At 35.1% G+C, this 10072-nt stretch overlaps 1 long non-coding RNA gene across 1 annotated transcript in view; it reads right to left on the bottom strand.

Moving 5' to 3' along the window:
- Positions 1-8902: 8902 nt before the first annotated feature.
- Positions 8903-10072, bottom strand: part of LOC107601055 (uncharacterized) — a 19489-nt gene continuing 18319 nt past the window's right edge. The window contains exon 2 of the long non-coding RNA XR_001610880.1: positions 8903-9277. This is a non-coding gene — a long non-coding RNA (uncharacterized lncRNA). The remainder of the gene's footprint in view (positions 9278-10072) is intronic.

Genomic DNA, 10072 nt, shown 5'->3' with positions numbered 1-10072 from the left:
GCAGCTCGTTTCTTCATTTGCATGTGTTGTGAGGATTTGCGTTTCTTCATTTGCATGTGTTGTGAGGATTTGCGTTTCTTCATTTGCATGTGTTGTGAGGATTTGCAGCTCGTTTCTTCATTTGCATGTGTTGTGAGGATTTGCAGCTCGTTTCTTCATTTGCATGTGTTGTGAGGATTTGCAGTGTTTCTTCATTTGCATGTGTTGTGAGGATTTGCAGTGTTTCTTCATTTGCATGTGTTGTGAGGATTTGCAGCGTGTTTCTTCATTTGCATGTGTTGTGAGGATTTGCAGCGTGTTTCTTCATTTGCATGTGTTGTGAGGATTTGCAGCATGTTTCTTCATTTGCATGTGTTGTGAGGATTTGCAGCGCGTTTCTTCATTTGCATGTGTTGTGAGGATTTGCAGCGTTTCTTCATTTGCATGTGTTGTGAGGATTTGCAGCGCGTGTGTTGTCAAACTGATGAAGATGTTTTCTTAATTTGCTGGTGTTTTTTCAATTTGCATGTGTTTTCTTAAGTTGCAGCGCGTTGAGCTCTCTCGGCCACCGTACAATGCACTGTTTTATTGTTGTACGTAATACTTGCAATACTTCTGAAGCAACTTAGAATACATTACACCTACTAGCTTGTAGTATCTTTGGAATAAAGAGCTTTTAGAATGTTAAAAACCTATGGGGGAAAAAATTAACACCCCTACCCACCCCTACAAAAGCAGGATGATCTCACAGTGATCTCACACAGCTCTGACAGTGTGTGTGCACACATCTATGTGTAACCATTTGTCCACATTTGAACAGAGTGGACAGTGAAATCCTGTAAATACATAGTCAAGTCAAGTCACCTTTATTTATATAGCGCTTTTAACAATACAGATTGTGACAAAGCAACTGAACAGTATTAATTAGGAAAATAGTGTCAATAATGCAAAATGACAATAGTAAACACTCATTTTTCAGTTAAAGACAGTTCATCATTGAATTCAGTGATGTCAACATCCAGCTCAGTTTAAATAATATCTTTGCAATTATGTCAACGATAACGCTGGAAATGAAGTGTCCCCAACTAAGCAAGCCAGAGGCGACAGCGGCAAGGAACCAAAACTCCATCGGTGACAGAATGGAGAAAAAACCTTGGGAGAAACCAGGCTCAGTCGGGGGGCCAGTTCTCCTCTGACCAGACGAACCAGCAGTACGGAAAAATCAATATAAGACGTAATAAAACAGACGATGAATAATATTAACAGCAATTATTATATGATGCAATCAAACTTATAGCAAAATGTGGTAGTTCTGTATGTTGTTTCAGGGTTGGCATCATCTGAGGTCCTCTGAGGGGTTGCATCTTCTCTTCTCAGGTGTTCTGGATCCAGACTGAAGCTTGTGTAAATCCTAGTTACATCCCGTGGCAAAAGACAGAGAAACAAATACAAACATAATTAGCGTAGCTGCTGTTCCAACCAAGCAAAAATGATTTGTTTAACCCAAACTAATGAATAATAATGTGCATTTGATTAGATATAACTGCTGTAAAAGATTATGACTGCAGTAAAAGATTATGAGATGCATTATTTGAATGCTTGGCCAAAGAGATGTGTCTTTAATCTAGATTTAAACGGAGAGAGTGTGTCTGAACCCCGAACGGTATCAGGAAGGCTATTCCAGAGTTTGGGAGCCAAATGCGAAAAAGCTCTACCTCCTTTAGTGGACTTTGCTATCCTAGGTACTACCAAAAGTCCAGAGTTTTGCGACCTTAGGGAGCGTGATGGATTGTAGCGTGGTAGAAGACTAGTTAGGTATGCAGGAGCTAACCCATTAAGGGCCTTATAGGCAAGTAATAATATTTTGTAACTGATACGGAACTTAATAGGTAGCCAGTGCAGAGACTGTAAAATTGGCGTAATATGATCTTATTTTCTTGACCTGGTAAGGACTCTAGCTGCTGCATTTTGGACTACCTGTAGCTTGTTTATTGAGGATGCAGGACAACCACCTAGCAGTGCATTACAATAGTCCAGTCTAGAGGTCATGAATGCATGAATATGTCAACAGCTGAATATGAAAGTCATGAACCCTGTTGCTAGAATCGAAAACCTCATGTTTTAATGTCAACTGGAAATCAAAATGGACTCTCTTGACTTTCTTATTGTGAGCAAATTCATAAGTGCATGTTTTTGATAATTAAAAAGCTTCTTTTTTTTGTAATCCTTTACAAGTAAAACAGGATTTCATCAACTTCATGTTGACATGTTTTTATCAGCTGTTTGGACTCATTCTGACGGCACCCATTTACTGCAGTGGATCCATTTGAGAGCATGTGATGTAATGCTAATTTCTCCAAATCTGTTATGATTAAGAAACAAATACATCTACATTTTGGATGGCTTGAGAGTGAGTATATTTTCAGCTAATTTAAATGAACTATTGAACTATTCCTTTAAGGAGACGAATCTCAGATGTACATTGACAGCCAGTCTGAGGAAATCAGGTATGGGCAATAAAGCTGTAAAGCTGCAATAATGGCACCTAAAGTGTGAGTCGTTATGTGAGAAAGGGGATTTCATGTTCCACAGTGTCTCTGCAGTATTTATGATCAGAAGATGTTTTGCTGATACAGTCGCTCAGTTTTAAGAGTGTCTTCATGCGACTGTGCTCTTGTCAAAAGCAATCTCCTGTATTCAGCCAGTGTGATTCAATGTTCCAGTATGGTAAAGGATGCGAGACCATAGCGCATTCAAAACTGAAATAAAAATAAAGCTAGACAAAATAAATAGGATGTTAAAAACAAAGTAAAAGTACAAATAAGAAAATTATTAAAACCTATACTACAAATAAATTTAAAACAGAATGCAAGTAAAATATATGAAACATAAAAGCTATATTATATAATAGATAAATGCTAAATCAAAATATTAAAATATAAGTATAAAATATATAAATAACACTGGACAGTACAGAGTTGTCTACTGTTACATAGTGGTTGATTAATTATTTAGCAGTGTGTTTATGTTTGTGTTATAATATAATAATGTTCCTGTTGCTCAGTGGTAGAGCAAAGGTCGCGGGTTCAATTCCCAGGGAACACACATACTGATAAAAAATGATGCTTTGGATAAAAGTGTCTGCTAAATGCATTATTTATTTAAATTTGATATCTTGTGCATTATTTATTCATGTTCCTTTATATTTGAAACTTTCAATAGAAGTGCTAAGATACTTTGAAGGCAAACTGTGTGTATGGTGAGAGGGAAGAAATAAAATGCCCCTGAAAATCAATTCCAAGGGGCAAATATTGTAAACACTTGTGACTACAGTGTTGTTTAAGTGTGTGTTTTGTGAGTGTTTGTCGTCTATTGATGTCCTAGAGGAAGGGAATATTAATATTGGCTGCTCACTATTGCTGAAAAAATGATCTGTTTATGTATGGAAGGGTTGTGTTCATCTTTGACACAGGATTTCAAATGAATGACAATTAAATCAAGCTGTTTTAAGAGTCCGGGTCATTGCCCTTGTGAGAGCCTTTGAAATATTTTCCTTAGCGGGTTGTTACCAGGAGGTGATTTGATTTTCCCAGGTAATTAGATTATAGTGGTGCCATCCTGAAACACACCGTCCTCTGAGTGTGGCACGATGTGAAGGAGAGGGACATACAGAGGAAGAAACATATAGTAAGAGACAGAAAAAAATGCTTAAAATATTTTACTTTTGTTTGAATTTATATATACATTTAATGTGCATGTTGTTCAGTGTTACAAAAATAATTTACCCCAAAATAAAAATTGTCATCTTTATTTGGCCCTAATTGTGTTGAAAACCTGTATGGTATCATCAGAGATATCTAGCAAAATGTTCAAGTTGCTCTTTTCCATTCAAGTCAGTTTTTTATTACTTTTCACAGTATAATACTCAAGCAACTTTATAGAAACTCATGATGTTAATGTTTATAATACCTTTATGTCTTCTATCTTTATATCTTTATCACTTGTAATTTATCAGATTGCAGTTGGGCGATAATAAAGTTAACATTTTGTAAAAAATGTATTTCTATATACTGTAGTAAATACTGCTTTATGTGAATGTCCTGTGTGTATCCAAGTGTACTACATATCCAAATAATGACAGAATTTTCATTTTTATGTGAATTAATATAATTATCATGAGTAATTTTACTTTTTAGAGCTCCAAATGCAACGCCGGTCACAGTGTAAAACTAGACCCTTTCTTCTAGTATCTGATGTGAACTATTAATTTTTAAATTTGGTTTTGCAATCTCCAGTTCTTCAGGAAAAAATAGACTGTTTCCAACCTCAGTAAGGTCTGAACATTCAACAAAGTGCAGCTGGGGGCTAACTGTACGCAGACACATTAACTTTAATAACCCTGAAATCTGAAAGCATGTACGATCAATACAGCAACCACTTACTAATACCCACAGGCTAAAAAAAATGTGTATAATGTTCCTTTCCTCCAAAGCAGCATCCTTCAGCTGCAATCTCAGCCGATGGGACACCAGTTTACAAAATAGTGTAATTGTGACTGTCTTGACCATGGACCAGTTGAACATCTGCAGAGTGTTTGGATTTCTAGCCGTCCGCAATCTCTGAGAGATATCTATCTATCTGTCTATCTATCTGTCTATCTATCTGTCTATCTATCTGTCTGTCTGTCGTTCGTTCGATTTTTGATACATACTTGTTGATAATATTGTTGTTACAAAAATAATACTCCGAAACACATTTATAGTTTGAAAGTGAAAATAGTCATTATCAAGTGTATTTACAAATGTGCACAGTACAGACTTCATTTCTCACTATTTCACAGGAAACTCACAATTCTTTCAATTTACATTTCATAGTTTTCATTTAATATCTTTTTTTCATAATAAATATATCATGTCTAGCCCACAGCATATATTGACCATAAAATATTTTGTAATCCATTTGTAGTTGAAATTGCATTCCATTTCATGGACGGCAAGACTGATATTTGATCAGCAAAATGCTAAAGACTGAGATGAGGTGAGACAAGAACTGATACAAAGTGATACATTTTAACAGCCTGAGTTTGTTCTCAAAGATCTGCGCCACTCCACACTTCACATCAAATGAATCACGCTTTTGCATCTATACTGTCCTTTGTCCTGATGCTTTGTGTTTCTGAAGTAGCCTTCTGGTATTATTCGCAAAACCGTGTCCAAACGGGTTCCTGTAATCCTGAGTCCTTTTACACTGTAGCAAACAGCACTGCAAAAAATAATTGTATTAATCAGTATTTTTATCTTGTTTTCCAGTAAATAGTGTATCAAAAGTTGCTTCCAAAGTCAATTCATCTTGTAAGGATGTTTAGACATTTTTACTGGAAACCAAGACATCACATACAAATAACATGTTACTTCTTTCAACAGAGACATCCTTGGGGTTAGACATAAATGTTTTGTCTTCAATGGCTGTTTTTGGCTGTATTTCAGTTCAACCACATATTGATCAGAAAACAGCAAACAAAAACCTTGTCAAGTAGATACTTCACAATAATCATCCTGGACTAGCAGTTGAAGGGTGATACTAAACAATATAGTTGTGTATCGATTATTTACTAAATATTTTTCTATCTATCTGTCTATCTATCTGTCTATCTATCTGTCTATCTATCTGTCTATCGAGATATCTATCTATCTGTCTATCTATCTGTCTATCTATCTGTCTATCTATCTGTCTGTCTGTCTGTCTGTCTGTCTGTCGTTCGTTCGATTTTTGATACATACTTGTTGATAATATTGTTGTTACAAAAATAATACTCCGAAACACATTTATAGTTTGAAAGTGAAAATAGTCATTATCAAGTGTATTTACAAATGTGCACAGTACAGACTTCATTTCTCACTATTTCACAGGAAACTCACAATTCTTTCAATTTACATTTCATAGTTTTCATTTAATATCTTTTTTTCATAATAAATATATCATGTCTAGCCCACAGCATATATTGACCATAAAATATTTTGTAATCCATTTGTAGTTGAAATTGCATTCCATTTCATGGACGGCAAGACTGATATTTGATCAGCAAAATGCTAAAGACTGAGATGAGGTGAGACAAGAACTGATACAAAGTGATACATTTTAACAGCCTGAGTTTGTTCTCAAAGATCTGCGCCACTCCACACTTCACATCAAATGAATCACGCTTTTGCATCTATACTGTCCTTTGTCCTGATGCTTTGTGTTTCTGAAGTAGCCTTCTGGTATTATTCGCAAAACCGTGTCCAAACGGGTTCCTGTAATCCTGAGTCCTTTTACACTGTAGCAAACAGCACTGCAAAAAATAATTGTATTAATCAGTATTTTTATCTTGTTTTCCAGTAAATAGTGTATCAAAAGTTGCTTCCAAAGTCAATTCATCTTGTAAGGATGTTTAGACATTTTTACTGGAAACCAAGACATCACATACAAATAACATGTTACTTCTTTCAACAGAGACATCCTTGGGGTTAGACATAAATGTTTTGTCTTCAATGGCTGTTTTTGGCTGTATTTCAGTTCAACCACATATTGATCAGAAAACAGCAAACAAAAACCTTGTCAAGTAGATACTTCACAATAATCATCCTGGACTAGCAGTTGAAGGGTGATACTAAACAATATAGTTGTGTATCGATTATTTACTAAATATTTTTTTTGCATTACTTTACCATACCATGTTAAAACATCTGGCTCGGTCGCTACTGTAATACTCTGATTTGCATAAATGTCACACTTTTCTGACCAAGGCCTCATTTATAATATGCACATGCTTGATACTAAATCCCATGAATTGACGTGATGAAAACACTAGCATTTATAAAGGCAGAAACTAATGTGAAAATATTTGCCATCTGATCAGTATTTCTGTCTTTATTTTTTTTCGCACTGAATTTTCTGATGACTTTAAGTGATGGAAATGAGTTACTGCCTGAATAAATTAATAAATGAGTGACAATGTTTGCACTCACATGAATATTCTGATATTAATTATTTTTTTGGACAAATGCTAATAATTTATTATTATTATTTTTTTAATCTGCTTCCAGAAAAAGATTCAAAAACCTACTGAAAAATAAGAGATTTTATAATGTCAAGTGCATATTTTTGTGAAAACATGGTTTGAAATCAAATTATTATGTGCTTGTAAACATGGATAATTTATGATTCGGACACTCTTCTACTAAATAAGGATATTTGTGGGATTTTTGTAGGATACCAAAATAAAGCAGGATGGATTTGGGACCTTTTTTTAGGAATCATATGAACATTTAGAAAATGTCTTTATAAATGAGGCCTCAGGTCTGTTTTAGTTTTAGTTTAGTAGCTACCATTTATTCTAAGATAACAATAAAATCACCACTTGTTATGCCACATCAAAAAAGCAAAAAAGAGCATTCATTCTTAAACAGCAGGCACTGAGCTCTGGTTTTACAGGCAGTCATTTTGGCATAGATTTAGATAAAGCTCAGAGCCTGCTTCACACATTTACGTCCATGTGAATCATCCATGATTGAGTCAGGGTGAAAAATGCCAACTCTTTGCGTCTGGACTCCTTTATATTGATGGCATATTCCGTTTGACATCAGTGGTTAAGCAGCATCACAGCTCAATGGGAATGTTCTGTCCTATGCGACACTGACTGTGGTGCGAATAAACAGGATGTGTGTTGCGTCTGTGGTAACAGTGCTGAAATTAGTGCTGAAATATTGTTTTTGACTGCAGCCGAGAGAGATCTCACACAAAGGCAGTTGAATTGATTCCTCACTGGCAGCATTCACACACAAGTGAGACACATACTCAACAAAATCACTGGAAAATGGTTGATGATCTCTTTCTTGTCACCGGTATGCCAAAGGCAACAACCAAAGCAGCAATGTCTTGTTTGAAGAGCAGAGAAAATGACAGGCCACTGCATACAAGAGTTTGAAAGGCAAAAATAAAAGTAGCAGGACCATTGCATGTCTGTTCAGGCTGATGCGCTCATGTTACATGATGAATATCACTGGATTGATCATAGGCATCCTTTATGCTCATGGAAGGATGGACGATATTCCCAAAGTAGATCGATCTTTGAGCTTTTGATTGTGAATAAAAAATATAAAACACTTGACATTTGAGGAACCTCAGATGTTGTAGATGAACAATTCCTGTGGCCAAACAAGACATATTTTCTTATGAGTTCGCAATTAGTTTGTGCAGTTCTGTAAATTCCTGAAATGCTCTGTTTCTCCTGTTTCAGCTTCAGTATTTCCAGTTCTTCATTGCTGATGTTGTTTTAAACTGAAAAAGAAAGAAAAAAAATCAATAATCATATAATATTTATAACATGGCCAGTTTACTAATTTCAGTAACATTCCTGTTTTCGAAATCCTTTTTTTTTTCAGTTACAAATAACCTTTACCAATATTTTTTTTGTTGACGTGGTTTGGTTTTTAATTTGTTTGATGTTGGTTTCTGTTTTGTTTGATTTTGTTTGGTTTTGTTTATTTTGGGTCTCGTTTTGTTTGTTTGTTCGTTTTTTTTGTTTTAGTTTTGTTTGATTTTGTTTGGTTTGGGTTTTTATTATTTGGTCTGGTCTTGAATCCGTGTATCATTCGATCATTCATTTTTTGATTTAATATTGAAAGTAGAAAAATGAGAAAACGGCTTGAATATTTGATTTGAACTGAAATTAGTGCTGAAATATTGTTTTTGACTGCAGCCGAGAGAGATCTCACACAAAGGCAGTTGAATTGATTCCTCACTGGCAGCATTCACACACAAGTGAGACACATACTCAACAAAATCACTGGAAAATGGTTGATGATCTCTTTCTTGTCACCGGTATGCCAAAGGCAACAACCAAAGCAGCAATGTCTTGTTTGAAGAGCAGAGAAAATGACAGGCCACTGCATACAAGAGTTTGAAAGGCAAAAATAAAAGTAGCAGGACCATTGCATGTCTGTTCAGGCTGATGCGCTCATGTTACATGATGAATATCACTGGATTGATCATAGGCATCCTTTATGCTCATGGAAGGATGGACGATATTCCCAAAGTAGATCGATCTTTGAGCTTTTGATTGTGAATAAAAAATATAAAACACTTGACATTTGAGGAACCTCAGATGTTGTAGATGAACAATTCCTGTGGCCAAACAAGACATATTTTCTTATGAGTTCGCAATTAGTTTGTGCAGTTCTGTAAATTCCTGAAATGCTCTGTTTCTCCTGTTTCAGCTTCAGTATTTCCAGTTCTTCATTGCTGATGTTGTTTTAAACTGAAAAAGAAAGAAAAAAAATCAATAATCATATAATATTTATAACATGGCCAGTTTACTAATTTCAGTAACATTCCTGTTTTCGAAATCCTTTTTTTTTTCAGTTACAAATAACCTTTACCAATATTTTTTTTGTTGACGTGGTTTGGTTTTTAATTTGTTTGATGTTGGTTTCTGTTTTGTTTGATTTTGTTTGGTTTTGTTTATTTTGGGTCTCGTTTTGTTTGTTTGTTCGTTTTTTTTGTTTAGTTTTGTTTGATTTTGTTTGGTTTGGGTTTTTATTATTTGGTCTGGTCTTGAATCCGTGTATCAGTCGATCATTCATTTTTTGATTTAATATTGAAAGTAGAAAAATGAGAAAACGGCTTGAATATTTGATTTGAAATAAGAATTCAGCTTAAATTTTCATTTTTCGTTCATGGGTAGAAAAATGAATAAACAGCTTGAATATTTGAATAATATTCTACATGTGGGCGGGAATTAAATGCCCCTTTCTGCTGATTGGTCAGCCGAAGATCAAACCGTGCCGTCATCAGTTCTTCTGCAGCAGAATAATAGTCCTCCACTGCTGCAGCTGTATGGATTCTTAACGCATTTATTGCAACTACATTTAATCTTTTTTTCATCAAACAAACAGTCAAATGAATAGCTCGACACAACTCGTACCGGGGCATTGTCTAGACAGGGTTTTCTTCTGTGTAGATATAAATTCTATTCTTTGCATCAGCTGAGCATCTTTCTGGCGCATGCCACAATCATGAACCACAGGGAGTTCTCGTCATTTAAAAGGCTTAA

This window comes from Sinocyclocheilus grahami, unplaced genomic scaffold (assembly GCF_001515645.1).
Source record: "Sinocyclocheilus grahami isolate Dianchi unplaced genomic scaffold, SAMN03320097.WGS_v1.1 scaffold297.1, whole genome shotgun sequence".
Classification (NCBI taxonomy): Eukaryota; Metazoa; Chordata; class Actinopteri; order Cypriniformes; family Cyprinidae; genus Sinocyclocheilus; species Sinocyclocheilus grahami.
Note: the sequence above shows the minus strand (reverse complement) of the source record. Positions and strands in the feature narration are given on the sequence as shown.